Source organism: Nesoenas mayeri (genome assembly GCF_963082525.1).
Source record: "Nesoenas mayeri genome assembly, chromosome: 6".
Taxonomy (NCBI): domain Eukaryota; kingdom Metazoa; phylum Chordata; class Aves; order Columbiformes; family Columbidae; genus Nesoenas; species Nesoenas mayeri.
The window spans coordinates 2937011-2964388 of NC_137545.1; the positions used below are offsets into that span (position 1 = coordinate 2937011).

The 27378-nt window shown below is 39.4% G+C and overlaps 1 pseudogene across 1 annotated transcript in view; it reads left to right on the forward strand.

Annotated features, from left to right (window-relative positions):
- The window catches only part of LOC308041726 (neurobeachin-like protein 1), a 52012-nt pseudogene extending 27072 nt beyond the window's left edge, over positions 1–24940 (forward strand). Inside the window, exons 25-49 of the transcript in view lie at positions 1203–1508; positions 1613–1762; positions 2784–2941; positions 3527–3651; positions 5217–5343; positions 5889–6037; positions 6889–7022; positions 7821–7922; positions 8578–8673; positions 8776–8900; positions 10110–10250; positions 10347–10477; positions 11690–11799; positions 12367–12484; positions 12932–13029; positions 13366–13482; positions 13963–14052; positions 15129–15238; positions 15858–16030; positions 16476–16570; positions 18472–18588; positions 20071–20232; positions 21342–21490; positions 22171–22306; positions 24839–24940. The product of the transcript in view is annotated as a neurobeachin-like protein 1 (transcript). The remainder of the gene's footprint in view (positions 1–1202; positions 1509–1612; positions 1763–2783; positions 2942–3526; positions 3652–5216; positions 5344–5888; positions 6038–6888; positions 7023–7820; positions 7923–8577; positions 8674–8775; positions 8901–10109; positions 10251–10346; positions 10478–11689; positions 11800–12366; positions 12485–12931; positions 13030–13365; positions 13483–13962; positions 14053–15128; positions 15239–15857; positions 16031–16475; positions 16571–18471; positions 18589–20070; positions 20233–21341; positions 21491–22170; positions 22307–24838) is intronic.
- Positions 24941–27378: the final 2438 nt, after the last annotated feature.

Consider the following 27378-nt stretch of genomic DNA (forward strand, 5'->3'; position numbering starts at 1 on the left):
GTGCTGTGTTTTAAGCGCGTGTTTGTTGTAACTGTTGTGGTTTATGGGTGTCGAGGTTTTGATTGTGGGGTGACAATAAAACCGTGGCAGATGTATTGTTAACCTCCTCTCCCCCACAACTTCTGCCTTCAGCTCCTCCCTCTCCTCCCTTCCCACTCAGCACAGGTGATTGGGAGGGAAAGAAGGAGGGAGAGAAGAGAGTTGGAAAAATTAAAGATGTTTTACTAATGCTACTAAGAAGAATAGAGAAAATAAAACAAAATGTACAAAACCAATCTTGAAAGTCCCGGCAACTGCAGAGCCGGCACCCGAAGTCCTGAACTGGACTCTGCAGCCAACCGGAGCTGGATTCAGTCTGTCACTAGGCCTCAGCTGGCAGGGACGACTCGCAAGGTCCTCTCCTAATGTCGGCCACAAGGAAAAGGGACAAGAATCCTCGTGATCTCCCATTTTTATATGTAGTATCACGTGAATGGGATGTTATACTAAGTTGGTCCATTTTTGGTCACCTGTTTCTCCTTGCCCCTCTCGTGAGATGTGCATCCATCCTTATCAGTGACCTTGCATGCCGTTGCTATGTCTACCAAAATATGTATCTGGCTTTTCAGGAAAATGCAGCTAATAAGAAGGCTTTAGCTGACATCTAGTGAGTCTGATGGCAGTCCTTCCTCCTTGTGCAGGGAAGATGTTTGCCTTAATTCTTACCATTTGCAAATTTACCCTGCAGTCTTGCCAATGTGCACCTTCCGAGCATGAGAACGAGGTAGAGGCCAAGCTGTTGGAAGCTGGGACTATGTAGGCACTACTAGTGGCAGTAAGATAGTGATTCTGATTGTGACTTTTTGTTTCTACCATAAAATACATCTATTTGTAGTTTGGGGTTTACGTATTTTAAGTGCATGTGAACCTGGACTGTTCTGCCAAATCAACATTTGGAGCAAAGTTAGCAGGGCTGTGCCTGGAATGAGCCCTTCAGAAAAGCCAGGCCTGTTAGTTTATGTTTGGGCTTGTCTTAATGCAGCTGTTTGTGGTTGCAGTGGACTCAGGTTCGGTCTATTACAGGATGGATAAGTGGTCAGTGTCCATATTTGATGGATGTGTGCCTTAGGCTTCCCAGGATGCAGCCAGAATATGTCCATATTCCTGTGCTGGAAATCACTATTTTGAGTATTGCATTCATTTTTTGTTGTTTTTCTGTGTAGGTCTGTGCTATGGCAGCAGCCAAACTAAACACACTTCTTCAGACCAAAGTAGTTGAGAGCCAGCCCGAAGCGTGCTACATCCTGGGGAAGCTGGAAGGCATCTTGAGTAGATCAATTGAAAAGAAGACAGAAACTTACTCATTTTTGATTCCCCTTGTTCGGACATTGGTATCCAAGATTTATGAACTTCTTTTCATGAACCTACATCTCCCTTCATTGCCTCCTACCAATGGCAGCCCATCTTTCTTTGAGGATTTTCAAGAATACTGCAGCTCTGCTGAGTGGCAAGTGTATATTGGCAAATATGTAAGTAGTAGATTATTTTCCATCATTTTCCCTCTCTTTTTAGCCATGAAAGCAGAGAAACTCATTGAGAAATCACATTGTGCTTTTCGTTTTACTGGAACCAGATTATTCCAAATATGAAGCAGTATGAAGAGAATTCATTCAGACATGATCACGAGCAGATGACACTTTATTGGAGGGATTGTTCTGAAGCATTTATGGTGAACATGCACAAGCGAGACCGGGAGAGAGGAGAAAGTAAGCTTAAATTTCAGGTAAGGTTTTGGAGTGAGTGCAAGTTTCTCTTAGAACTATCTTGGGAGTTGCCTTCTAAAAGATGGAGAAACTGAATTCCAGGATGCTCCAATTCAAGTGATTGCAGGCAGGTTGATTAGTTTAAGATGTTATGGGCAATGTGACTTGATACACTTGTATGATTTTCTTTTAATTATGTTCTTTCTATTTAAGAGTCCTATCTGTAAGCAGATTTATTTAAGAACATGAGGCCTTTCTCATAGTGCAGCAACCTGGAATTATGCTCAGATATAAGCTGCATGTTCTTTTACTTTGGTTTGAATTATTAAAATCTCTTATCCATTATGAGATGAGTCAGCGTGTGTGGTGTGTGTGTATGTTTTGTTTTGTGTGGGTTTTTTCGTTTGATTTGGTTTCGTTTTGTTTCATTTTTGTTTGGGTTTTTTTTTGTTGTTTTTGGTGGTGGTTGTTGTTTACCCTATTTCAATACAATGAAAATGTTTAAAATACTGAACAGCTCCTATTTAACATGAAACTTCTGAAAAAACTGTTTCTCAACTGACTCAGTTTAGGCAGTAGAATTAAGCAGTAATTACAGCAAATATAGCTAAGTTACATTTCTCTTGTGTTCTCTTTGTCTACTTAATAAGGATCCTTATAGTAAGTCCTCTTTTATTCAAGTAGCTAAAGGAAGGATAGAATGAGAGTCACATTCTAGAACAGGAGTTTAAAGAAAAATCCTACCTGTTACAATAGGATTACCATACTGACCACTTTTCTGATGACGAAGAATTCTTTTCATATGGATTCAGAATGGATAATACTTTCTTCACATCTTAAAGTCAAAGTCTGGTGCCATTTCTTCCAGCACTAAGCTTCTTAAAATTTTCCTTGTAAGCATTACCTTAAATTTTCAGAAATTTTTACCTCATAGGCTTTGTTGTTCCTTCTTAATTGGTGAGAATCCTTGCAAGCCACAAAACTGTGTTTTCAAAGGTCAGAGTTATTTCAGTGCTAGATCTGTTTTTAATGGTCTTTCAGGAGCATTTTCTGGAACCGTTCGGCAGAAAAGCTCGACAGGAAAATCTGCGCTACAACAGTATGTTAAAGCAACTTCACGGTCAACACACAGCTACTCTGAGACAGTGGAGAGCAGCCCAGCTCTACCTCCTCTCTGAACGTGGCCCTTGGGCTGAGATGTAAGAAGTTTTTAAATCAAACTGTATATGATACTTAAAAGGAGTTTGCTCACATGACTAACTTAACTGTTTCATGTGAACCGTGGCAGATTGACTCCGATAACAATTCTTGAGACGTGAAGTTAACATTCAGTGCATCTTTTATAACGTGTCCTGCATTTAGTTAGCAAAATGCAAAGTTTCAAGCATAGTGCTGAGGTAGTTTTCTGGGTACTCTTGCCAAGTGACCAAAAAAATTAGTTATCAGTGAAGTGATTGCAAAAACTTTTTGAGACATCCTACAGATAGGTGGCTCTGCTGGAAAAGAGATAACAGACTTGTTAAGAAAGACTTTGAGTTATTATGCGTTAAGTTGGTTTCAGTTTAAAATAATAATAATAGAAAATAAATACTGTTTGCAAAGTACTTTAGGTTCATCAGAACTGCAAGATGAAATATGAAATTAAAACGCAGTTTATTGCTTTTCTGTTTTACAATGTACAAGTGGATGACCAGTATTTTTCTAAATATGTGCTGTTTCGTAACGAATTCACATAGGTCTTTACCTTCTTTTAACTGTTTTTATGGATATTCTTGTATTCCAAGGGAACAGCGTCCTATTCACTGGAAACTTTCAAATGTGGAAAATTTTTCACGTATGAAACTAAAACTGGTGCAGAATTACAACTTCAACTCTCATCAGGATGCTAGTGACCTGAGAGATAATTTAGGTAAAGTTGGATTGTATTTGCTATTTCACTTGGGATTCTTCAGTCTTTACTGAAGAAAGATACACACTTTACTCTTTGTATTTAAGAATTGTATTTAAATACTCTTTGTATTTATTTCCTCTATAGTAAAATATGTGACGTAAGAGTGGTACTTTCACCTGAAACACCATCTTCCTACTGAGCAGAATTAATTCCCCCTTGTTTATTCAAATGTGAGTTTTTGTGCCAAAAAGTTATAGAAAGTCTTTGGTTTAAAATAAACAGTCACACAGCTTTCTTGCATAAGATTGTTTCAAGAAAAGGACACAATGAGATCAGAGTATGCAGGCACTATTTCTTCACAACCTTTTAGAGCTTATAATTAAAATGTGTAGATATGAAGCACTTTGTTTCAGAAATATGCCAAACAGCAGAGTTAGGGGTGCAAACTGTTATTTAAGTTAGGTGTGTTGGATGTCAAGACTTGAGACAAAAAAAATAACTCTTTTAAACCCAAGTAAGCAAAAAATAAATGCAGTGTATTTCCATGAAATCTGCACACTTTAACCATGTTTGACAGAACACTGCAAAATATTTTGTTGGAAATGTCCACATCAAAATTCAGTTTTCTAATGTGTTTGTGTCTTCCTGTTGTACTGTTACAATTTTATATGTATATCATGTAGTTCAGGGAGTATCTTTAGTGTTCTGCTTCTCCCAAAAGTATCTAAGAAGTCTCGTTATTTTTTACTCAGTTAAAACCAACATCTGGGCAGGAACAACCCCAGGTTCCAGTATAAGTTGGGGAATGACCTATTAGAGAGCAGTGTAGGGGAAGGGGACCTGGGGGTCCTGTGGACAGCAGGATGACCATGAGCCAGCACTGGGCCCTTGTGGCCAGGAAGCCAATGGGACCTGGGGTGGGTTAGAAGGGGTTGGTCAGTAGGTCAGAGAGATTCTCCTGCCCCTCTGCTCTGCCCTGGGGAGACCATACCTGGAATCTTGTGTTCAGCTGTGGCCCCTCAGTTCCAGCAGGACAGGGAACTGCTGGAGAGAGTCCAGCGCAGCCACCAAGATGCTGCAGGGAGTGGAACATCTCTCGTGTGAGGAAAGGCTGAGGGAGCTGGGGCTCTGGAGCTGGACAAGAGGAGACTGAGGGAGGACTCATTCATGGGGATCAATATGGAAAGGGTGAGTGTCAGGAGGATGGAGCCAGGCTCTTCTGGGTGACAACCAGTGACAGGACAAGGGGCAATGGGTGCAAACTGGAACACAAGAGGTTCCACTTAAATTTGAGAAGAAACTTCTTCTCAGTGAGGGTGACAGAGCCTGGCCAGGCTGCCCAGGGAGGTTGTGGAGTCTCCTACTCTGGAAACATTCAAGCCCGCCTGGACACCTTCCTGTGTAACCTCATCTGGGTGTTCCTGCTCCATGGGGGGATTGCACTGGATGAGCTTTCGAGGTCCCTTCCGATCCCTGACATTCTGGGATTCTGTGTTTTGACAGCAGAAGATACACTCAGGAGTTCAGCTTTCCCAAAGTGTTGTAGCAAACATTTTGTGAGCTGCAATATCTCTTTCTGACAGGTGTGCACCAGACACAGCCTTCTAGTGACTCTCTGCTGCTGGAGGTGGTGAAGCAGGTGAAAGTGAGTGACTTGGAAGATGATGTTCTTGAACTACCAGAAGAAGACACTGCAGCCAGTTCCAATTTGTAAGTACAGCAGAGTAGGACTGGGCATGTGATGTTGTGCGTGCATCTATGTGTGTCTGTGCTCTTGAAGTCCAGCATAGAAGTGGTGCTTCTCTGAGTGATACTTATGTATTTTCTTGCACCATAAAGGTAATTAAACGCTTGTTTGTGGTGTGTCACGTCTGCAGACTTCTGAGTAACCATTTCGTCAAATACTTGTGAAGGTAACTTTAGTCACATGAACCAGGACTTAGCTCTGCTCTGGGCCGGATAATTTAAGCACCCAGCAATTAAATAAGGGAAATGCAGCCTCATGTTTTTGTACTTCAGGGAAGGTCAAGTCCATTGTGCCCGAGACTGAAATATCAAGCCTGAAGAGTGCTGCTATGAAATGGTGTTTTGTAGTCTAGTCTGGAACATGCAAGACTGCTGATGGAAGTACCTTCGTATAGTCATTTATGTTGTACTTTTAATGCCATTCAAATGTAATTATTTTCTGAACTGTACTCTTACCAAGTACCCAAGCATCTGTGTAATCTTCCTAACACTTAGTGGTATTTTTATAGGGATGAGAAGGATGAGCAAAGTCAGAAAGAAAAGCTGATATTGTCTGAAGACTGTGAACTCATTACAGTAATTGATGTGATACCTGGCAGGCTGGAGATCACTACCCAGCACATCTATTTCTTTGACAGCAGCATTGAAAAAGAGGAAGGTGAGTGTGATCAGTGTCTCTTTCTGTTCAGTGCAGTTCAGCATTCTGTTTTCAGTAGGCTGAGCTGGATTTTTTTTGAGACTGAGTGTCAAACTAATTGTGAAGAGACAAGTTGTGCATTGGTACTTGAAATTAATATTGTACTTGGTGATCAGTAGCTGGCTGATCCCTTCAGAATCAAGAATCTGGAATTGTACTTGCTGAGCTGCTAAATGGATTCACCATTCTGAGTATTTCTTTAAAAAATTAACCTATTAAAAAAAATTAAGTTTGACTACAAAATGTCATTACCTCTAAATTTTTGGCATCTCCATGTTCTCCCTGACAAATGTTTCACTTTTACATTGATCAAAAAGTTGTAGTAAGTGATAATTAAAAGGTATGTGAACATCAATCATGTATACTATTTCAGTGAACTTTAATAGAATATACATAGCTGAGTGTGAAAACAGTGACCTGAAATGTTTGACAAATACTGGTAAAATTTTCAAAACCAGTGTATCAAGTAGTTGACCTTTTGGGAACTCTAAACATAAAAGCCTCTATTCAAGCCTGTTTAAGAGACTGAAGGGGGTTGGTTCATATTTTTTATCAACAGAATACATTTATGAAGTGACCTTGATCAGAAAGCAAAAACAATTATACACTCCATCAGATATTCCCTGCTGCCTCTTTCTTTCAGTAGAACAATAGCTGAAGTTACATTTTCCTAGTAAGATGGTTAATCAAGCCGCATATAAAATTGAGCTTTTCTAGGGATAACTCTGGGGTGATTGGAAACGATACTGCGTTATGTTTAAATGAAAAGTTTTTGATATAAGCCCAGTCAACTATCAAAATTGTCTTCCTAGGAGTAGGTTTTGATTTCAAATGGCACCTTTCTCAAATTCGAGAGATCCATTTGCGTCGGTACAACCTGAGGAGATCAGCTTTGGAGATCTTCCTGACCGACCAAACCAACTATTTCCTCAACTTCAATAAGGAGGTAGGCAGTGGCATTGGCAGTGGATCCTGGCAGCAGCGGCTCAGCTCGTAACTCCAAGAGGTCGCGCGCAAGGGGCGGAGCCTCGACGAGAATCCCGTTTTTTACAGCCTGATCAGATCTGACTGTGGGCATTCCAGAAGCTTCTCTGCACCCCCACCCTGGCTGTGGGTGCCCCTGAAGCCTCCAAACATCCCCCACACTGGCCGCGGGCGCCCAGCGGCTCCCTGGTGCCTCAGTGCTCCCTTCTCTTAATGACCCTGGCCGGGGGCTCTGGGGCCAAACAAAAGCAGCTGTTGGCCTCAAGCAGCAGAGAGAGGGAGATGTGTCTACTCCTTCCATGTCAAAGGAGGGAGGGGGAGAGAGGGGGGTTTGCATTCTGCCACAGTCAGTCTATGAATAGCTCCTATAAAATGTTGTGGAGACTTGGGTTTGTGGGTTTTGTTTGTTCGTTTTTAGCAAATACACCTTTGCAATAATTTTGTAGGAAAAACATTGGTATAATTTTATTTGAAGAGTAGCAGTATTTCCTAGAAGACTTCTGTGGCAACAGTGATTTTTTTACTGTGTAGTATCTACATAAAAGTGAAAAAATCTGCTTCATGTTATTTGTTGCCTTTGTATCCTGTAATTGAAGGATGTCATGTCCATCCATGTCCAAATGTTTTATACAGCAAGAGATAGAAGTGTTTAAAGCATAATTGTATTCCATTTATTTCACGTTTTAAGTAGCAGAGAAGTTGTTTACTTGTCAGCTTCAGTCTCTAGAATAATTGTTTTATTCGTGCTGCTTTCTAACAGGTACGCAACAAAGTATATAGTCGAATATTGTCACTGCGTTCTCCAAATATTTCTGGGACAAGATCTCCGCAGGAACTTTTTAAAGCTTCAGGTCTGATGCAGGTATGAGACTTCAGCACAAACGGTCTAAAGCATTCCTCTGCTTCCTGAAGGAGTCCTGGAACATCCTGGACTACTGATTTGGCTTTTTTCCCCCAGATGGTGACTGCCAATTTCTGTACCTTCGGTCTCGCCCCTGAACTTTCACATGCATATTCTTAGAACCACTGTGTTCCGTTGTGTACAGTCAGTGAGGTAAACGGATGGAGCAGCCTCTTGTGTTGATGAGATTGTGACAAGGGTTCCAACAAGAGTAGAAAACATGTAGCAGACCTGCTTCTATTTTCAGTCCATGATACTGAGTGCTCATTTTGGAACTTTTTTCACTACATGCATGGATAATTTTCCCTGCTACCTTTTCATGATGGGGCTTTCAATGAAACTCATGAAGATTAAGCAGGAAATATGATCTTAAGGGAATTAGTAACATTGGTATAAAAGGAAAATGTCAAAGTGTCTGTATTACCCTAAATATGGATACATTTTTAAATGTAGTAGATGTGTTTTTAATTTCCATCTCTTCATACCATTCTTGCAGTTGTGTGTCTTTCACTTGCCAGTGCTGTCCTCTGGCAGATAAACACTGCCACAATGTGTAATTTGCAATAGTGGTATCTTTCATGTAGTGACTTCCATTGTATCTTTTTCTGTTTTTCAGAAATGGGTGAATAGAGAAATATCCAACTTTGACTACCTTATTCAGCTGAACACAATGGCAGGACGAACTTACAATGACCTTGCTCAATATCCGGTGGTAATTAAAAAAGAATAATTTTTTGGGTTTTTTGCCAGTTGTATTTTTTCTATTTTGAAAGATGGATTTTTAATCTCAGTTTTATCTTTGACTCTTTTATAGTTCCCTTGGATTTTACGAGATTATACTTCAGAAGAACTGGACCTGAACAATCCTGCAGTCTTTAGAGATCTGTCCAAACCCATAGGGGTGGTAAATGAAAAGAATGCCAAGGCTGTGAAAGAGAAGTATGTACCAGAACACTCCGTTCTATTTCTCTATCTTTTCTGAGCCTTCAGGCTAATAAGATATTTCAAAAATAAAGTTGTGACAGTGAAAGTTTTAAAAACTAGTTTTATAACATCACAGGTGCATTTGCAAAGGTTACGACTTGTTGTTCCTACTGTATTCAGATTAGTTAGCTTAGATGGCACTGAAAGGACAAATTTTCAATTGTTTCTGAGATGTGGAGATAAAAACACTAAAAGGCTGGAGAAACACTTAAAGACCCAGCAGCTTGCAGAGAGAATACTATGTCCCATGTCTGCTTCAAGATAAGGAATGCAAAATCATACTGTAAGTTGAGCTGCCTGTGCTGAGAGGTAACATTGAACCAGAGTCTGTGCTTCCTGCTCTTTTTTTCAAGCATAGATTATTATCTTTAAAATAAAATATAACTCAGTGACTTGCAGCAACTCCTCTGTAGGTAGGAATGACAAGTACTTACTTACACCCACACATCTGTGTAGCAATCCTTCTTTTTTTGCTAGTGTGGGGAGTGAGTGTGCCATCCGTCATACCACATTGCACCAGTCAGACAGCTTCCAAAACCAACTTTCTTCAGAAAACTTGGAACGTGGAGAATTTTCTTTGAATGATTAGGCTCTGCCCTTGACTGTATTGAAATTGTAGTTAGTCGTACTGCTGGAGAACCAATTTTCTCCTACCAGCCTTGTGCCACTGAGCAATATATCAGCCAGATGGTGGCGGGGCACTGTACAGTGAGGTTGCCTGTAGAAAAGTGTCAATTAAATCTCTTTTCTGCATCTCGACACAGTCACACACACAATCTTTTTATCTTTTTTTTTTTTTTTTTTTCTTAAATCTTGCAAGAAACTGTGACAAGTCCCTTCAATAATATCTGTACAGCTTAGTAATATAGGGGGGGTTGTCTGTTGCATTAAGTCATACTAAATCAGTCCTGTCTTGCCCTTTATGCAGTTTCTGACAGCTGATAGCAACTGCCTAGGGAAGAGTATAAGAACAGGTATGCAAAGGCTTCATCTGGTGTACATTTCTGTCTGTCAGAAGTCTTTTTCTTAGGGACTTTTGAAGTCAGAATTGAAGTCCTCATGTTTAACAAAACACAATGTATTTTTCTCTTATAGAATGCTGTGATCCACATGTCAATCAACTGTAGTGCTCAGTTGTGTTTATAAATCTTTATTGTGTTTTAGATATGAGAATTTCGAGGATCCCCTGGGGATGATTGACAAATTTCACTATGGGACACACTACTCAAATGCTGCTGGTGTCATGCATTACCTCATTCGAGTAGAACCTTTCACAACACTTCATATCCAGCTTCAAAGTGGCAGGTATACTGTGAGCAAATGAGCAGCACCCTCATTTTGCTTCATTACCAGTTTACTGAGGGAGTGAACCAAGTCTAACCTGGGATTTCTGATCTGCAGGTTTGACTGTGCTGACAGGCAGTTCCACTCTATTCCTGCTACATGGCAGGCGCTCATGGACAACCCCAATGATGTCAAGGAACTTATCCCAGAGTTCTTCTACTTTCCAGAGTTCCTGGAGAATCAAAATGGTAAACTGACTACGCCAAATATTCTCATAGAAAGCTGTTCTAGTGTTCTTCAGAGAAGAATTGTTACAACCATTTGTGAATGCTGTGGAACACTTCCTATGTAAACTTTATATTGTGCTTGTAGAAATTACTTTAATCATCATGCTGGCTTCAGATTGTTTAATGAAGACATCAGTTGTGTTAAGCAACAGCCTCAATGTTGTTGATAAATTCGGACTAGGGACTTAAGGATGGCCAAAAATAGTGTTGTTTACCTAATGTAAAATACCAGAGATGATCATTTGGATGTTTGAAAAAGAAAAAAATTACAGCAGTTAATACTGATTAAATAATTAGCAAAAGTTAATATAGGCTAATTAGTATTCTTTTTACTGGGTTCATTGGATGATAGAGTTTGGACATCTTCAAACATGTGAGATCTTTTATTTGCTCTAGGCAACCAACATATTTTCTGCTTGCTACAGTTACCTTCCAATGTAATGTTAAATCACCTGATTTTAGAGCCTTGTAAGGTTTCAGTGCCCACAAGGAAAAAAAAATGACTGATAATGCTGATTGCAAAGACAGCATCCTGCATTCTGATGTGAGACTCCTAGCCAGTTTTTAATTCACATTTATTGCATAGCGAACGGGTTTTCTACCTATTACACAATTTAAAAATGGATTTGTATGTGTGTTGCTGCTAATTTATTCTGCTAGCTACAGTCTACAAGAGTTCTAAGTTATAAAAATTGGAAACATCCAGGTCACACTTTCAAAAGTGATTTAAGCATTTAGAGTCGTTCTAGTGAAACCTGGTGGGATTTAAGACTTCTTGAAGCCTTAATACTACAACCATTTAAACCTGAAAGTAACTTCATTCTTATGAATAACCTCATTGAAATGCTTTGGACTCTTAGTCTTGCTAAAAGAAAGCAAATGCAAATCTGTTCACAGGTAGCTGTGTAAATGATTAGTGCTGCTTTGGAGGCTGAGACTTCAGCTTTGGAATAATTTAGGTACTTCGGACAATTGTTATCCTGTATTATTTAACTTTTTAAACATTCAGGCAGAACTTGCCCTTGGTGGTAGCGTTGCTGGAAATATACATTAAGAATTTTTCAATATCCTTCCCTTGTATTGAGATAGTAATGCTTTTCAATCTTTATTGAGGTATCAAGATACTTGAAATATTTTGTAGTAACTCTTAAAATTCTCCAAATTCTTCACTAGGTTTTAACTTAGGTCAGCTTCAAATATCCAAAGAGGTGGTAAATGATGTTGTTCTCCCCAAATGGGCTCACTCCCCAGAAGACTTCATTTATAAACACAGGAAGGCTCTGGTAAGATGGGGTTTATATGTGTGAAATAATGATAAAGCAGGTACACCTGCACATCGTCACTGTGGCTTAAGTGTGAACTACTGAGGCCACATTTGAACTAGAGTGGTGGTTGCGTTTGACATTACAAGTACCGTTAGAACTTTCAGTTAAAAGCGCTGTGTATGTCCATAAAATGCTCAAAAAAAAAGAAGGGAAGAGCTTGAAGATACGAATCATGTGGGAGTTTGCTGCCCTAAGAATGCACAATTAGGTGGGTTTAGGTGATAAGGCTTCCCTTGCTTTTTAAAGAGTATGCTTTATGGTTCTCAAGAGCTAGCAGCTTACCTTCCATTGCATAGTTGCATTTCGAGAGTCTAGATGTGCTGCTGTGCTGGATTAATTTTCCCTCTTACTGGCGGTTACTACCCTTAACGCACATGGATATTCTCATACTTCTGCCCTATACATTGGTGTATACCTAGTTTTGGAATTAAATATCTTTTGGAATTAAATCTCTTTCACAGAAAATAGTAAATATTTCAAGAAAGCAGCAGTTCTTATTCTTACAAGAGTATTTTTCTGTTCTAGGAATCTGAGTATGTTTCCGCTCATCTTCATGAATGGATAGATCTGATTTTTGGCTACAAGCAGAGGGGACCAGCTGCAGTGGAGGCACTCAATGTGTTCTATTATTGTACTTATGAAGGTACAAAGCAGTATGCTCTTTTGTCATTGTCGTCAGACTTGGGGATTTTCAGTCTTAGACAAAAACCACTTGATTTGTGAGCATGCCATATAGTAGCCTATGATAAAGCAACAGAATTATAGATGAAGCATAACTTGCAGAATTTTGAGTGGCTTTTATTTGCAATGTGCTGCATGCATGATGTATATTAAATTTATTTGATAAGAAAAAAGCCTTCAATTCTTGCACTTTTACAGATACACTTAAAATTCCACTTACTGAGTGGAGTTTTCAGATTATCTTTAACATGAAGGCATTGTTTGAAGGCTTTTCAGGAGTAAAATGTGATAACACTGCAATTAAATTAAGTTTCACAACATTTGTTGACCATTATCAGTTCTCAATAAGTTGTCTGGATCATGTTCTTTTTCCATTTTTCTACCCTTCATCATTCTGGTTGTGATCTAGGGGCTGTGGATTTGGATGCTTTAACAGATGAGAAAGAAAGGAAAGCTTTAGAAGGGATGATAAACAATTTTGGGCAAACTCCATGTCAGCTGTTAAAGGTAATGCTCTTTGTTCCCTCTCAGTGAGACCTTTGTGGTTAAATCCAACTGAGTAACAAAGGACTTTGGAAAAAGAATGAAAAGATGATGATTTCTAAGAGAATAGTTTGTAATTTTAGGAATTTTAAGTCTTTGCTACATTACCACTGCTAAAGGTCACACTGATGGAAATTTAACATACCGTTTTCAAAAGAAATTAGTATATGTTACCAAGGGAAATTAGGTGCTCAAGAGTCTATTTTCCCATTGATTATCAAGAAGTTTCTGAGTATCATGTGACTTGAACAAATGAATAAATTTGTGCAACCTGCTAATCCTTCAAATATTGTCTCCTAGGAGCCCCATCCACAGAGGCTGTCAGCAGAAGAGGTAGTGCAAAGACTGACTAAAAGTGACACCTCCACCCTGAATCTCTTTCAGCACCTCACTGAACTGAAGTCATTCTTCATCGAGGTAGATGTTACTTGAAATTTTGTAAAATCTGATCTGCAATTTCTGACATACTTGAAACAAAAGGTCACAACCTAGATGAAAATAAACATGCTTCCTATTTAAGAAAACGTTTTTAAAATGCAAATGTGTCTAAATTAGTTTCATCGAGGTTGAATCCCCTAAATTTGTATCTTCTGGCTGCTTGTGTGGGTGTTTTTTGAGTCTTAAGATGCTAAGAAAACCAAGAACATCACTGGCGGCACCTGAGGACTCCCTGAACTTGGGAGCTAAACTCCCTGATTTAGGACAGAGCCAGGGTTTCATTTCTGGTGTCTGCAACAAAGCATCCCTGCATGAGCTGGATATGTGTGTTCCAGTGCCTTAGAGGACTCTACATGGCTGACGTTACTCCAGAGCCTTTGGGTTTTACTCTCCACAGATACCAGATTTGTCCTTTAGCTCTTACATATAATCAAACCGAAACTGTGTCCTTTCTCTTAGGGAATCAGTGATGGTGTGCCCATCATCAAAGCTGTTGTCCCCAGGAATCAGGCACGTTCCTTTATTTCTCAGGGAAGCCCAGAGATCTTGGTGAGTTGCATGTGTCAATACTATTCTTAGACTGCAGACAGTCAAATAGGTGTGTATGTTTCATACAACTTGTAGAGAAACACTTCTTAACTGTTCCTGTTCAAATGTGTTCCTTTAACCCATAGTGAATGTCAGCTATAAGTTAAACGTTTGTCTTCTGTAGAGAAACCAGGTTGATTTGTTGAATGGCATTTAAGAACTGATGAGACATGAGTGTCAGTTGTCGTGAGGTGTGGTGTAAGTTGCCCACTCAATCCACTTCCATAATAGCAATCAACTTCCTAATGCAGTGCAGCCCAGCTTGAAAATGGCAGTTTTTCATGGCCCCATTATGTTTATCATTACTTTCCGACCCATATAGTAAACTATACTGTATGCCACATATACTTACTTCAAAGGCTGGCACTGTTGCTGAAATTAACTTTTGTCCTTACACTATGGCAGATGGCCAAATGATGAAAAGAGGAGAGTGGGTTTGTATTTACATCTGTATGTATGGTCTGCATACAGGCCCTGTGCAATAATACCTTGGTTTTGCAGGAAAGAATATTATTTTCCAATATTCCTACTTTGTAGGTCAAATGTACTGTCCTGGCTTAGTGTGGTATGTGCATATATAATTTAGAATTTGGACACGTCTAAAATTCTCATTTTATTTTTTCTAAATATCTAATGAAAATATCCTCGACTATTTACATTCCCTTCTTATTTCTCAGAAATGGAACTGTAGTACAATTTTTTTAAAAAATCATCTTCCTGTGGTAATATGTTAACGTTTAATGACTGCTATTTCAAATAAGAGAAGCAGCACATGACTTGGTGTTTTGCATTTTACCTCCTTGCTACATGTTCCTTCTCCCTGCTTTCAACTTCTCTGGTGTATCTAGAACACACACTATTCTAATTTGGTAATATGCACCACATGTGCATTAACTCACCTCAGCTGGACTTTTTTTTTGATTTGTAGATGGAAGTGTAGAAGGCCGTGCTGGATTTTATGCAAGCTCCATTGCCATCAAAGGCAAGCAGAAAATATACCTGTGGGTTTCACAGATTTTCCTTTCAAACTTTTTTAGGTAACAGCAAGTCTGAACTGTGTTATTGGAACTCATGGTTGGCTGCCTTATGATAAAAATATCTCCAACTATTTTACATTCATCAGAGATACCACAGTGACAAATCCCAAGTAAGCATGTGATGAGGCGAGGTGCGGATGAATGCATCTACACTAATAAAACACAGTAATTGTTCAACAGTCAGTGGGTTATACTGTTTTCATTGGCTGAGTTTTCACATAAGAATGCATCTTCTGATGTTCAAGAATATTACCTCTAATCTGTAATACTGTTCTAGTAAAGAGTTATTTAAGTAGTACTTCAAGGTTCTCCATTCTTAGATGTACTTCTAACTTTTAAAAATAAATACTCATCTTTGAATCTGAGATGGTCAGTCTTCATACTTCCTTACACTATAGTGCAGGTATATGTGGTGGGTTTGCTTCTTCGCTTTTTAGAATATTCTTTTTTTTCTTTATTGTAACAATACTTAGTAGGGACATGAGTTATTCATACAGGATCAAATTGCATGAAAGACGGAAAAGATCTAAGGTGAAATCTTGCTTCCACTTGCTGCTGGTAGAGAGAGTATTGCCCTGGATATCAGGGTGCCAGAATTCCCCCAATTATTTTTTTAGATATAGCCTCCTCTACAGATGGAATTTCTTATTTATTTTTAAGGATATAGGAAGTGCAAAATACATTGGTCTGAACTAAAGCTACCCTTAACTGCTCATCATTTGCCTGCAGAACCCAGCGCAATGTGAGTGGTCCCTTTGCACCGAGGCTGGAGATCACCTCCAAGTTGTTTGCAGTGTCCCATGATGCAAAGCTGCTCTTTAGTGGAGGACACTGGGACAACAGCATCAGAGTGACATCTCTTACGAAAGGCAAGCTGGTTGGACAGCATCTCAGGCACATGGGTTAGTAATTGTTTATATCGTGAAATGAAAGGTTTTGCTTATTGTGTCTTGATGTTTGGTCTTCTTGGAAATAATTGTAGCCAGTGCACTCGAGCGGACAAGCCCAGCTGTTATAAAGGAATGGAAGCATAGGAACAGAAGAATATTTGAACCATGATTATACATAAATACTTCAGCATGACTTTTTAGTCATTGGAGTGATGGTTTAATGTCGTTTCAAAAGAAGGCTTGACTGCTGGTTTTAGGTAGCAAAGGTGGTTAAATCAGGTTGGTACACCTGTACAAGACTTCGTTGTTTAATATAGTCTCATGAGCCCTTATCACAGTGAACTGACTGCAAATCAGGATACGTTGTTGGTCTATTACATGCACATTGTCACTCTGTGGGAAGTTAGTTTTAAATATTTCTGTGATGATAACCTTGTGTTTTCTTTCCTTTATCTAGATATTGTGACCTGCTTGGCAATAGACTACTGTGGAATTCATTTAATTTCAGGCTCCAGAGACACTACCTGCATGATATGGCAAATAGTTCAGCAGGTAGGTTATTTAGGCATACTCTGAGAAGCAGTTTCTGAATGCTTTTTTGTGCTCCTCTGTCTTGCTGTGATGGTTTATTGATTTTCTTTCAGGTTGGCAGGGAAGACAGTCCACTAAAATTGATTAGCTTACTAATTTTACTACTCCCATTGTCTTCTGTATTTGAAATATTCACTATACACATTAGTTACTTTACAGCTGAAGTACAGTGTTTCAGAGGCACTCTTAAAGATGTCATAGATTATTTTCAGGATAGGCAAATATTGTTCCCCGTTGTACAGATAGAAGAACAAAAAAGAGACAGTGCTTGAGACTTCCTAAATTTGTTAGAACAGTGTTTATAGTTGGGGATTTTTACATTTCTAGGCTGCTGTTCAGTGTACTACTTGCATTTTAGCGTATTGTTTCCACTGTTGAACGAGTACACTAGGTGATAGCAAAGCCAACACTAGTCTGTGAACTGGATTTATGCTGGCATTTCAGAATTCTTTAATATTAGTCTTGCGCTTTCACACAGTGAAAGTGGATGTGTGATGCATGTGTGTACTCACACACGAAATGTGAGGCCGTTTCCATTTTTAAGCATTTAAATGCTCATTTCTGATTGCTGCATTACAGGTAACATGAGTAGAATTAACTGCAGGGGGAGCTGTCATACTATGGACAGCACATTTTGTCACATCACCTTGTTATAATTGAACTAAAGTCAGCACATTAAACCAGTACAGTGGCGTGTAACTGCATGTCTTTTTGTGGAAGCCGTCTTTTTGGTGGGAACATTTAGAATTCTTTCAAGAAGTACTTTGTACCAATAGTGTTTGGTCAAAAAGATGAGACCTTAGTGCTCACAACAGTATTTTTTTTGTCTCAAGTGAGGATAAATGTTGAGCATTTTTTAGTTTATCTTAGTGTGAGTTAAATAAGTCATCCTTTGGAGATGATATTTGGTTAGAATTGTTTTTTCTTAAGACTTCTCATGTATTTTTTTTATTATTCTTTAATGGATATCTAAATATCTTGTATGTATTGTAAATTCTTCTTGTGAGAATTTTCCCTTGGTCTTTACAAAGTGGCAGCAATGGCTGAATGCTGTCACGTCCATTCTACTTGTCCGCTCTGCATTTTTTCCCAGCTCTGTATTTTGACACTTGTTCTGCATTCCTGCATTCTTCAGGCTCCCTGGCCTTGGTTGACTGCCAAATATCTATCACAGAAGTGACAATAAAGAGTCCTCTTGGAACTATTTACTAATACCCTCTGACTAAGCACAGGTCTTGCCGTAGGACTGGTCTGAGGATGTCTGTATATGCTGGAACAAAAGTACTAAATGATTTTTTTACAGCCTGCAGTCATGTGGGAAAATTACTGTTTTTAATGAACATTATTACAGTATTTCCTTTGTATATTGTACTACTGGTAGTCACTGAGAAAGAATATTAGCTCTTCCTTAGAAGATCAAACAGAGTTGCTGTAATTTTAAGGAAAATAACTTTCAACTTCTTTAAGCATGGCTGTGAACATAGTGCTTAAGTGCAATGTAAACTGTAAGAACTGAACAAGCCCAAATACACAGATGAAGAAAAAGTGGGTAGATGAGTGGATCCTAACTCCTATTAGGATTGCTAACTGTGGTGTAACCTGGACATCTGAAGGGATATAAACAAGGCAGCTAAAAAGCTCTGTCTTTCACATGTCCTGCGTTCATTCTTGTGATGTCAGTAAATAGCACTGCTGACATAAAAGGTAAAAAATTGGAATTGGAACAGATGAGTTATGCCTTCGCTTTTGGTCTATGTCAAATATACATCTCCCACAACTGATAGTGAAGATACCAGAAATTTATTTTTTGTTTGTCCTTCAGCTGCAAGAGAATGTGTCATTGCACTTTTTGTTACTCTCAGGGAGGAGTGCCTGTAGGTCTAGCACCTAGGCCGTTACAGATCCTTTACGGGCATACTGATGAAGTTTCGAGTGTTGGCATCAGCACTGAGCTGGATATGGCAGTGTCAGGATCCAGGGTAAGCATTGTCATACTTTGCTCTTCTTTGCCTTTTCTTTACTCAAACCATACAGCATGTTTGAAGTTGATGAAGAATAATATAAAAATGTGACTGTTTCATGATGTTTTCTTCAGCCTTGCACATCAAGATGCTGTGCATCCTCTCCCTTGCTGCCTGCTTAAACTGGGCTGTCTCAAACTGCTCTGCACAGCATGGGCCTCAGCTGCCATGTTGTGTTATTCTGCACAGATGAGCTTTAATGAGTGTGGACTTATTTGGAGATCTTAAGCTTCTCATAGGAACAATTCTGTGATAGTTTCATGCCTGCTTCCTTAACCTTGAAGGTTCTGTGCAGCTTATTTGTGTTCCAGCAAGACCTGGACAGGCTGGAGAGTTGGGCAGGGAAAAATTTAATGAAATATAACAAGGGCAAGTGTAGAGTCTTGAATCTGGGCAGGAACAACCCCAAGTTCCAGTATAAGTTGGGGAATGACCTGTTGGAGAGCAGCGTAGGGGAAAGGGACCTGGGGGTCCTGGGGACAGCAGGGTGACCATGAGCCAGCACTGGGCCCTTGTGGCCAGGAAGCCAATGGGACCTGGGGTGGTTTAGAAGGGGGTGGTCAGTAGGTCAGAGAGGTTCTCCTGCCCCTCTGCTCTGCCCTGGGGAGACCACGCCTGGAATCTTGTGTCCAGTTGTGGCCCCTCAGTTCCAGCAGGACAGGGAACTGCTGGAGAGAGTCCAGCGCAGCCACCAAGATGCTGAAGGGAGTGGAGCATCTCCCGTGTGAGGAAAGGCTGAGGGAGCTGGGGCTCTGGAGCTGGACAAGAGGAGACTGAGAGGGGACTCATTCATGGGCATCAATATGGAAAGGGGGAGTGTCAGGAGGATGGAGCCAGGCTCTTCTCGGTGACAACAAATGGTAGGACAAGGGTTAATGGGTACAAACTGGAACACAAGAAGTTCCACTTAAATTTGAGAAGAAACTTGTTCCTGGCGAGGGCGGCAGAGTCTGGCCCAGGCTGCCCAGGGGGGTTGTGGAGTCTCCTTCTCTGCAGACATTCCAACCCGCCTGGACACCTTCCTGTGTAACCTCATCTGGGTGTTCCTGCTCTGGCGGGGGGATTCAACTAGATGATCTTTTGAGGTCCCTTCTGATCCCTGACATTCTGTGATTCTGGGATTCTACCTTACTGTATGACTCTGGCAGGCTGCTGAACTCTATTCTGCACTTAATTCTTACTCATATATGTGACCTGTGAAACGGCTGATTTGCTGTCTGTCCTTCCCCTATTGCCCTATTTGCATTTATTTTTCATGTGCCTGTAGTACGTTGCCTTGAGGGGAAGGTTTCTTTGTGTAGCGTTCCTAATGCTCAGGAATCTCGATCTCCAGTTAATGATTTAAGTGCTTTCTTAATATTCCCTCTCTATTTAAATATTCTTTCTGTGTGTTGTGGTAACTTACCTGCTGAGTAACAACTTACCTAAATTTGACTGCAGGATGGAACTGTTATTGTCCACACTATTCGGAAAGGTCAGTACGTGAGGACTTTGCGACCACCTTGTGAGAGTTCTCTCCTGCTGACTGTTCCCAATCTGGCTGTGTCCTGGGAAGGCCACATAGTAGTCCACACCAGCATAGAAGGAAAGACTACTCTTAAGGTACTTAGGTTCATGGCATACCTCTTTCTCTTTCTCTGAAGACATTAGTCATAAATGTTGTTAACTTTATCCTTCTTTTCTAAAGTAATAAGACTTTTTGAGCATCCTGTGTCTTTTTCCATATTTTTTTTTTTTTATTTTGCTAGTCTGTGTGAGTGAAATTGGATTAAAGCTTAAGTCACAGACACACTGTGCACCTGTAAGTTTCATTAAAATCTCCCAATACCTGCAAGGAAGATGCCCAAGCATGTCCCAATGAATCTTCGTGGGAGAGCTGCTTTGAAGTTGAAAACTGGGGGAAACAAGTTCCGCTGTGCACAGAAACTGAAGTTTGCAAGGGGAGCAGTAGGTTCGGGGTGTAAGATGCCCAGTGACGACACTGAGGTTTTTTAGATTTAGAGGAAGAGCTCTAAGGTTCACAGTGTAGCTTATTCTGTCCTTTGAGTAGCTGCGTAGTTGCTTTAATAAGGGTAGAGGTGTTAGGATTTCTATGAACATGGAAAATTTCTTGAAGACAAGTTTATTGGATGTAGGCATGCTAGCTGCTATGGGAAGCTGGGGACAGAAGAGACCAAGGTATTGTCAGGCTGAAAGAACTTCAGGTGGTCACGTTAGCTATGTCTTTAATCCATCAGTAATTCATTGCCTTGTCCAGAAAATACTTCTAGATCTAGCTCTGTGGAAATATACCTATTTCCTCCTGCTTTTCAGTTTGGGTTGGGGGAGGGAGGGTGGCAGTGGGGCTGACAATAAGAGTGCTCTTTTCCTTTCTTCTTCCTTAATAAAAACCCTTATAAAATAGGGACATTTCCATTAAATCCATGAATGTTTTTAGAAAATTTGGAATTGATTAGATGGATAGGTAAGACGATACCATGTTACATCAACAGGTGATGAGAAATGACTTCAAAAATTTCCATAGAGAACCTGGTGTACATACACATTGCGTATAGGCTCGGTAGTCCTGTATCATTCGACAAGGAAACTGTTGTCATCAGTAGTATCTGTGGGTTATTACCCAAGTTAGCTCCTGTTAGTGAGCTAAAGACACAAATAATACAATCTTAAATGTCACAGAGAACTGACTGGATCCTTTTTGATCTTTTCAGGATAAGAATGCATTACATCTCTATTCTGTCAATGGAAAATATTTGGGTTCTGAGACTCTGAAGGAGGAAGTGTCAGATATGTGTGTGACTGGCGAGTATATAGTGATGGGCAGCTTACAGGGATTTCTTTCCATACGGGATCTCTACAGGTAGTGTACCACCATCAGCAGTTTATTATCGAGATGCAAATATAAAGATTTATTGAGAAATGGCTGTGTAACGTGGGCTTTGCTTGGTGCTGTAGGTGGTAACCATTGCTTTTTTCTGTATTCCTGAAAGAACTCTTCTATGGGGGAACTAAGATAAGGAGAAAAGAAAAATGGGAGGTTATACCAGGCATTTGTCCCAATTATACACCTAGAACTGACAGAATTCGGGAAGAGCTGTGTCTGACATCTGCGAGCTGTGATTGTCCTCATGTCTGATTAGTCACTGGGAGCTCAGCAATTGCAGGATCACGTCTCATGTAGTTCTGCACTGAGTTTCAAACTCTCCTTACTGCTGCACTCTGTAGAGCTCCATTGCTCCTCAGAATGGGAGGGATCTTTGTCGTTTAGGCAGTTGTGGGGGTAATGTTACTGTTCTTCAGTGAAAATGTCTTAATTTACTGACACATCTATGCCTGTTCTTGTTATTTGAACTCCATTCTGGAGTATGACTAGGTCGTTCCGTAGCAGTTTACAATAATTGAAATAGCGAACCGGATATCGAGAAGCTGTGTTTTATAGTGCATCCCACAGACAACAATTTCAACTGCAGTGTGATTCTTTGCCATATGTGCAAACAAATACGTGATGAGCTTTGTCTATGTGGTTTTTGATCATTGCAGCCTGAGCCTGAGCATCTCCCCCTTAGCCATGCGACTGCCAATTCACTGCATTTCTGTCACCAAAGAGTACAGCCACATCCTTGTTGGCTTGGAGGACGGCAAGTTGATTATCGTTGGTGTTGGCAAGCCCGCAGAGGTAAAACTCACCATCAAGAACTTTTTCTACCGAACAGTGGGAAGCTCACTTATATCTGCTTTCCAGTTGAGCAAGAGGTCTCCTCTATGGCAGGGTAAATTTAAGAGCAAGTTTCAGTTTTCAGTGGGAAAAAAATAACTATTGAGACTGCTCTACTGAAATTTCTCATTAAGAATCAAAGGTTTATAGGGATCACAGATGGGAAGCTCAGCTGGACTAACTTGCAAACCTTATCACTCGCATCTGAATAAGCAAAGTCATAGTAGCTAACTTTTTCTGAACGTGATAGTGTTGTCAGTCACTTCTTGATGAAATAATTTTCCAGAAGAAAACTGGAAAACTGGAAGCGAAAGAGAGCAAGCTACTTTATTTCTCATGCTTTCTGTCAGATCTTTTGATACGCATTGATTGACACTGGGGAAAAAAATATTACTGCTTTCTGTTCAGAGTCTCTAATTACAGTGCACAAAGAATCACTTGTGTAGGTTTCCGATATGCTCTGTGCTCCATATGGTGAATAGAAACTTGTTGGTACTGGTACTGCGTATGCAATATCAAATACAGAGCATCCATCTGTCAAATAGCTGTGCCCAATTTTGCTTGTGCAGAACGATTTTGCTTTAAGTACTTCTTGTCATGATTTTCAAAGTACTTGGGTTAGTTTAAACCTGCTTCTCTTTATAACCCAATCTCCATTGTCCTGCAGTGTATTTATTTGAACATGTGATTACCACTTTTGCATGGCCTTTAGTAAATGCCAGAAAAGTGTCTTAATTTAATTTTATATTTTAATTGTGAAAACAGAGCGACTTTATTTGCTGGTAGTTTAAAGTGTTTTAGCTAGGAGATACATGGTTTTATATTTGAACCAGGCTTCCCACAGTGTTAGCCTGACTTTGTTTGCAGCGGATGGGGAGGGAGGTTCCCACTGACCTGCAGCTGGACTTTGTCCTACTGCACAATTGACAGAGAGGTGCTTCTGATGGGGTTAAACATACGTTTGTAATGACAGTTTTAATGTCACTGTCATTTCTCAGCATCCTGTTCCTTAGCAAAGATCTTTTGTAGGCTGAAATGTATGTATATCATTAGACCAGAGGCTTTTTTTCTTTCAGCTGTTAATCACATCTATTTTTCTAACTATGGAGAAAGTGTTGTTCCAAAGACTGGATTCCTTATATGAATTTTTTTTCAGGATAATCTGTTTATAATTCAGATGATCTGCAAGCTTAATATCTATGTGAATAGATTTTTTTTTTTTAAGGAACAACATTATGTCCCAGATTTTCTAGTTTTCTATAATGCCATCAATCAATATATTTGAAAAGCATATGTATGTGGGGTATTTCTTTGAATTATTTGTAGTTTGGAAGGAATATATGAATTTCTAGAATTTTATCCTTATACAGAAGACAGTGTTGTAGTTCTGGCTTTTTGTGGTGATACTGATCCTTGGGATAAAGGGAGAGACCAACTTTATTGTGCATACGGTGAAATGCTGCTTGGTATTAAGATTGGCCTTTAGTGTTTCTGCATTGACAGTATCCAGTACGAAGTGAAGTACAACAAATGTTACTGTATTTTTAACAATGACGTGGCTGTTTGGGATGCTGCACGGTCTGGGGGATGCTCACCCGCCCGTGCCGATGCCTGTGCCTTTTCTAGCAGGCTGCTGCTGCAATGACACCGTTGTTGAGCAAGCTTAACTTGTAGTTCCGAGTGCTGGGAGCTGTTCTCAAAGCTGCGCTCTTCAGACACGCACCTTGTTTGTTGAACTGTGAGGGATTTCACCACCTAATTAGCTGCCAGGCTAATCGCTACTGGCCAATCTTAAGCCTTATATTTAAGAAAGAAATTAAAACAATTTCTTACAAATTGTTGTCAGATGGCAAACCTACCAGATGCTGGATTTAACGTGGCCTCTGGTTGCTTGTTATCTGTCTATACTTCTGTATACTTACTCAATATGAATTACTTCTGGTTTAAATTTTACTCTGGGCACTTCACCCAGGATCTTTGGAAGACTGTATAAATCTGACACCAGGAGATAACCTTTCTCTCTTTCCTCCATTCTGCTGTCACTGCCTTGCATTTTGCTTATCATTTCCTTTTCACTTCTAGCAATTTCTGTTTGAAATCTCTAAAATAAAACGTCCTTTCTTCTACTTTGGTTCTTTTTTGCTTCACATTCACCTCTTTTCCTTCCTATCAAAATAGCAATTGAAACACTGTTTCTAAGCGATTTGAAGTAGGATAAGTAACAAGTCTGCATTACTTGGTAATAACCCTTTAACCGTTCAAAATCAGAGAAGACTTTGATCAGTGTTTTGTCTGTTGTTTTTTGTCAGTCCCAAGAATCATCCCTAAGTGTAACTTTTGGTTTGTTTTCAAATAATTTTTGTTGGTCTAATTTTGTTTATGCAGTACATTGTAGTGTCTGCGTTTCACCAGAATCAGTGTCTGAATTCCTTTTTAATTTATCCACCTTATCCCTTCCCCCTCCTTTTGTTTCTCTGAATTACTTTTAAACAGATGCGCTCAGGTCAGCTTTCCCGAAAGCTGTGGGGATCAAGCAAACGGCTCAGCCAGATTTCATCAGGAGAGACTGAATATAACACTCAAGATTGCAAGTGATTGCTGCTACCTTCTCTTGTGGATTCCAGAAACATGTCTAATCTTTTGGTCACTTTAAATGTGTACCTCAACTTTCAGGGGCTTGATTCTTAAATCTGTTGAAGATGAACCAATGGTAGAGGTACAGTAACAAGCATATGTACTCATGCAAGTTAGCTTGCTTGCATATTTTTCCTTAACGGTGTTGACTTGCTCACAGCACAATCCCTCTCTAAATGGCTGCTATAACTGTGTTTCAGGAATAAAATGAAAGAAAATAAAACAAAAACAAAGACACCCAAACCTTCAAACCCAAGCTTGCTAATTGAATTTAAGATAAGTAGCATTTGATGTAAAGCTGCATAGGGTCAGATGTTCCTTGATCACAAAGAGGGTATTTGGCTTTGCTTTGACAGCATTGTAATTCCTCAGCAGTAAATTAAAATTCTGGCAGTTGCAGTGGTCAGATTCAGAATTGAGATAGGTGACATTACAACCTTTTCAATATGTTTTTAGCCCAATGAACAATGTATTGCAATTTGTTCCTGTAAATGGCTATTGCTATCTTTTTTGTAGCTCCAGTCTTAGGCTGTTCTTCAAGGAACACCTGTGTTGCACTACTTGATTATCAGAAATTGGTTAAAGCACAGACATGAATAACTTCAAAGGAGTTGAAGGTGGTAAAGGAGCTAAAGGAGGTAGGAAATACTTGCTGCTGAAAATTATTTATATTGTTAACTAGACTAAGAAATACACCAAGAAATACCGTAATATATGTAATATCTTGAAAAATACAGAGAAATAATCAGTATCTATATTGGTCAAAGATCAATCTGCTTCATTAGTAAGGCAACTCGGACCAACAAAAGATGAATTTCCACTGCAAAATCATTTTGACAGCATTGCAGCACAATTTAGTTAAATGGCACCTTTTTGTTTCTTGGCCTGATGTTCAGCAAACTAGTTGTTAGCCATATATTTTTTTCTGTAAAACAAAGCAGGGCAACAGATAACGTATCCATTTTCAAGATGTGTTTAAGACATGGGAAAAGAAAATATCAGATCCTTATGTGCGCTATATCCAACAAAATAGCTATGGATTTTATGCTGTATTTTGGAGAAGCCATTACTGGTGGGTTTTTTGGTTTAGCAATACATCGTGATAGAAGGGTGTGTATTTCCTTGTAGTTCTGACATTTTTATAATGTTGATTACAATGATAAACCCTATACTGTTAGAAAACCCTAGTACTGAGGGAAAAATAGGAATTTTTGGATCGTTGTACGAAAGTATGTGTGCATGTGTATAGATGTGTGTATGTTTGTGTGTATATATGTATATACATGTATGTATGTCTATCAAAAGGAGAAAATATCATGGGGTAAGGGGCATATAGATATAAGACAAAACTATAAGTGATTGTTGGCTAGTATGTTCCCTTTTGGCTATTGCTTTCTTCCCCCACCATCACTTTTCTTGTCATTTTTATTTATTTATTGAAATGAATGTGTGTTGTATCTCCTATAAATGTTACCAGATACTCCCTGTGTCTGGGGAGCTGTTGAACTACCTGAGGAACTCCATAGGGTATAATCTCATTTCATTAACTTTTAGCACAATATTTATTAACTTTGTAGAAATAGTAATACCTCCTTTACCCAGCAAAAGGAGAACCTTCACAAGTTCTGTTAGTCTCATTCAAACTGTTTTCTTCTCCTCAATTTCTTTACTGGAAAAAAGAAATCCCTCTTAATGACTGATTACTGTGCTGTGTAAAGAAAGTTGCATTGCTGCTTCTTAACTTTTCTAAATGAGATAATAAATCAGACTAGTGAGCAAGTGGGGTCTATGCATAGTTGCAATATTCTGATTAATCACTGTGAGAGACTGGATTGTCTGGAAGGTTAGGAGAAAATAAGAATTATTTCCCTGAGTCACTTGACAAGAGAGCATTAAGTTTCAAGAAACAGAGTGGTGTGGTTATTTTGAGGCTCGATGTATGTAAAAAAAACCCCACATCCCCTATTTTCAAATAAGCTATAGAGAAGTGAAAAATACTATTTTTAATCAATTACCTATCCAGTAAGAATACTAAGGATACTATGAAAGTATTAAGTGTGTATATGAGAATGTGACGTATGTCTGTCCATTTTGATTTCATGAAGAAAGAATTTCAGGGAAGCTCTTTCGGGAGCAGTTGAGAAGAATTTCAGTTCAGCTCTGAGACTTTCCTGTATTATGGGAAGCTGAAAACAACTCATTTGGGGCATTGAGTTGGTGGCTTTTATAAGAATGCATATATGTTCTGTTTAAACGCATAGATGAGTTTAAGTGTTTACTTGCAGGGGAAGGGGGCAGGAAATGATGATGTTTCAGGCTGGTAGAATCAAGTGGAAAAACTGAGGAGACAGGTTTGGTGAGAGCATCAGGGTTTTTTTGTGACTTGCACAGAGAGGGTT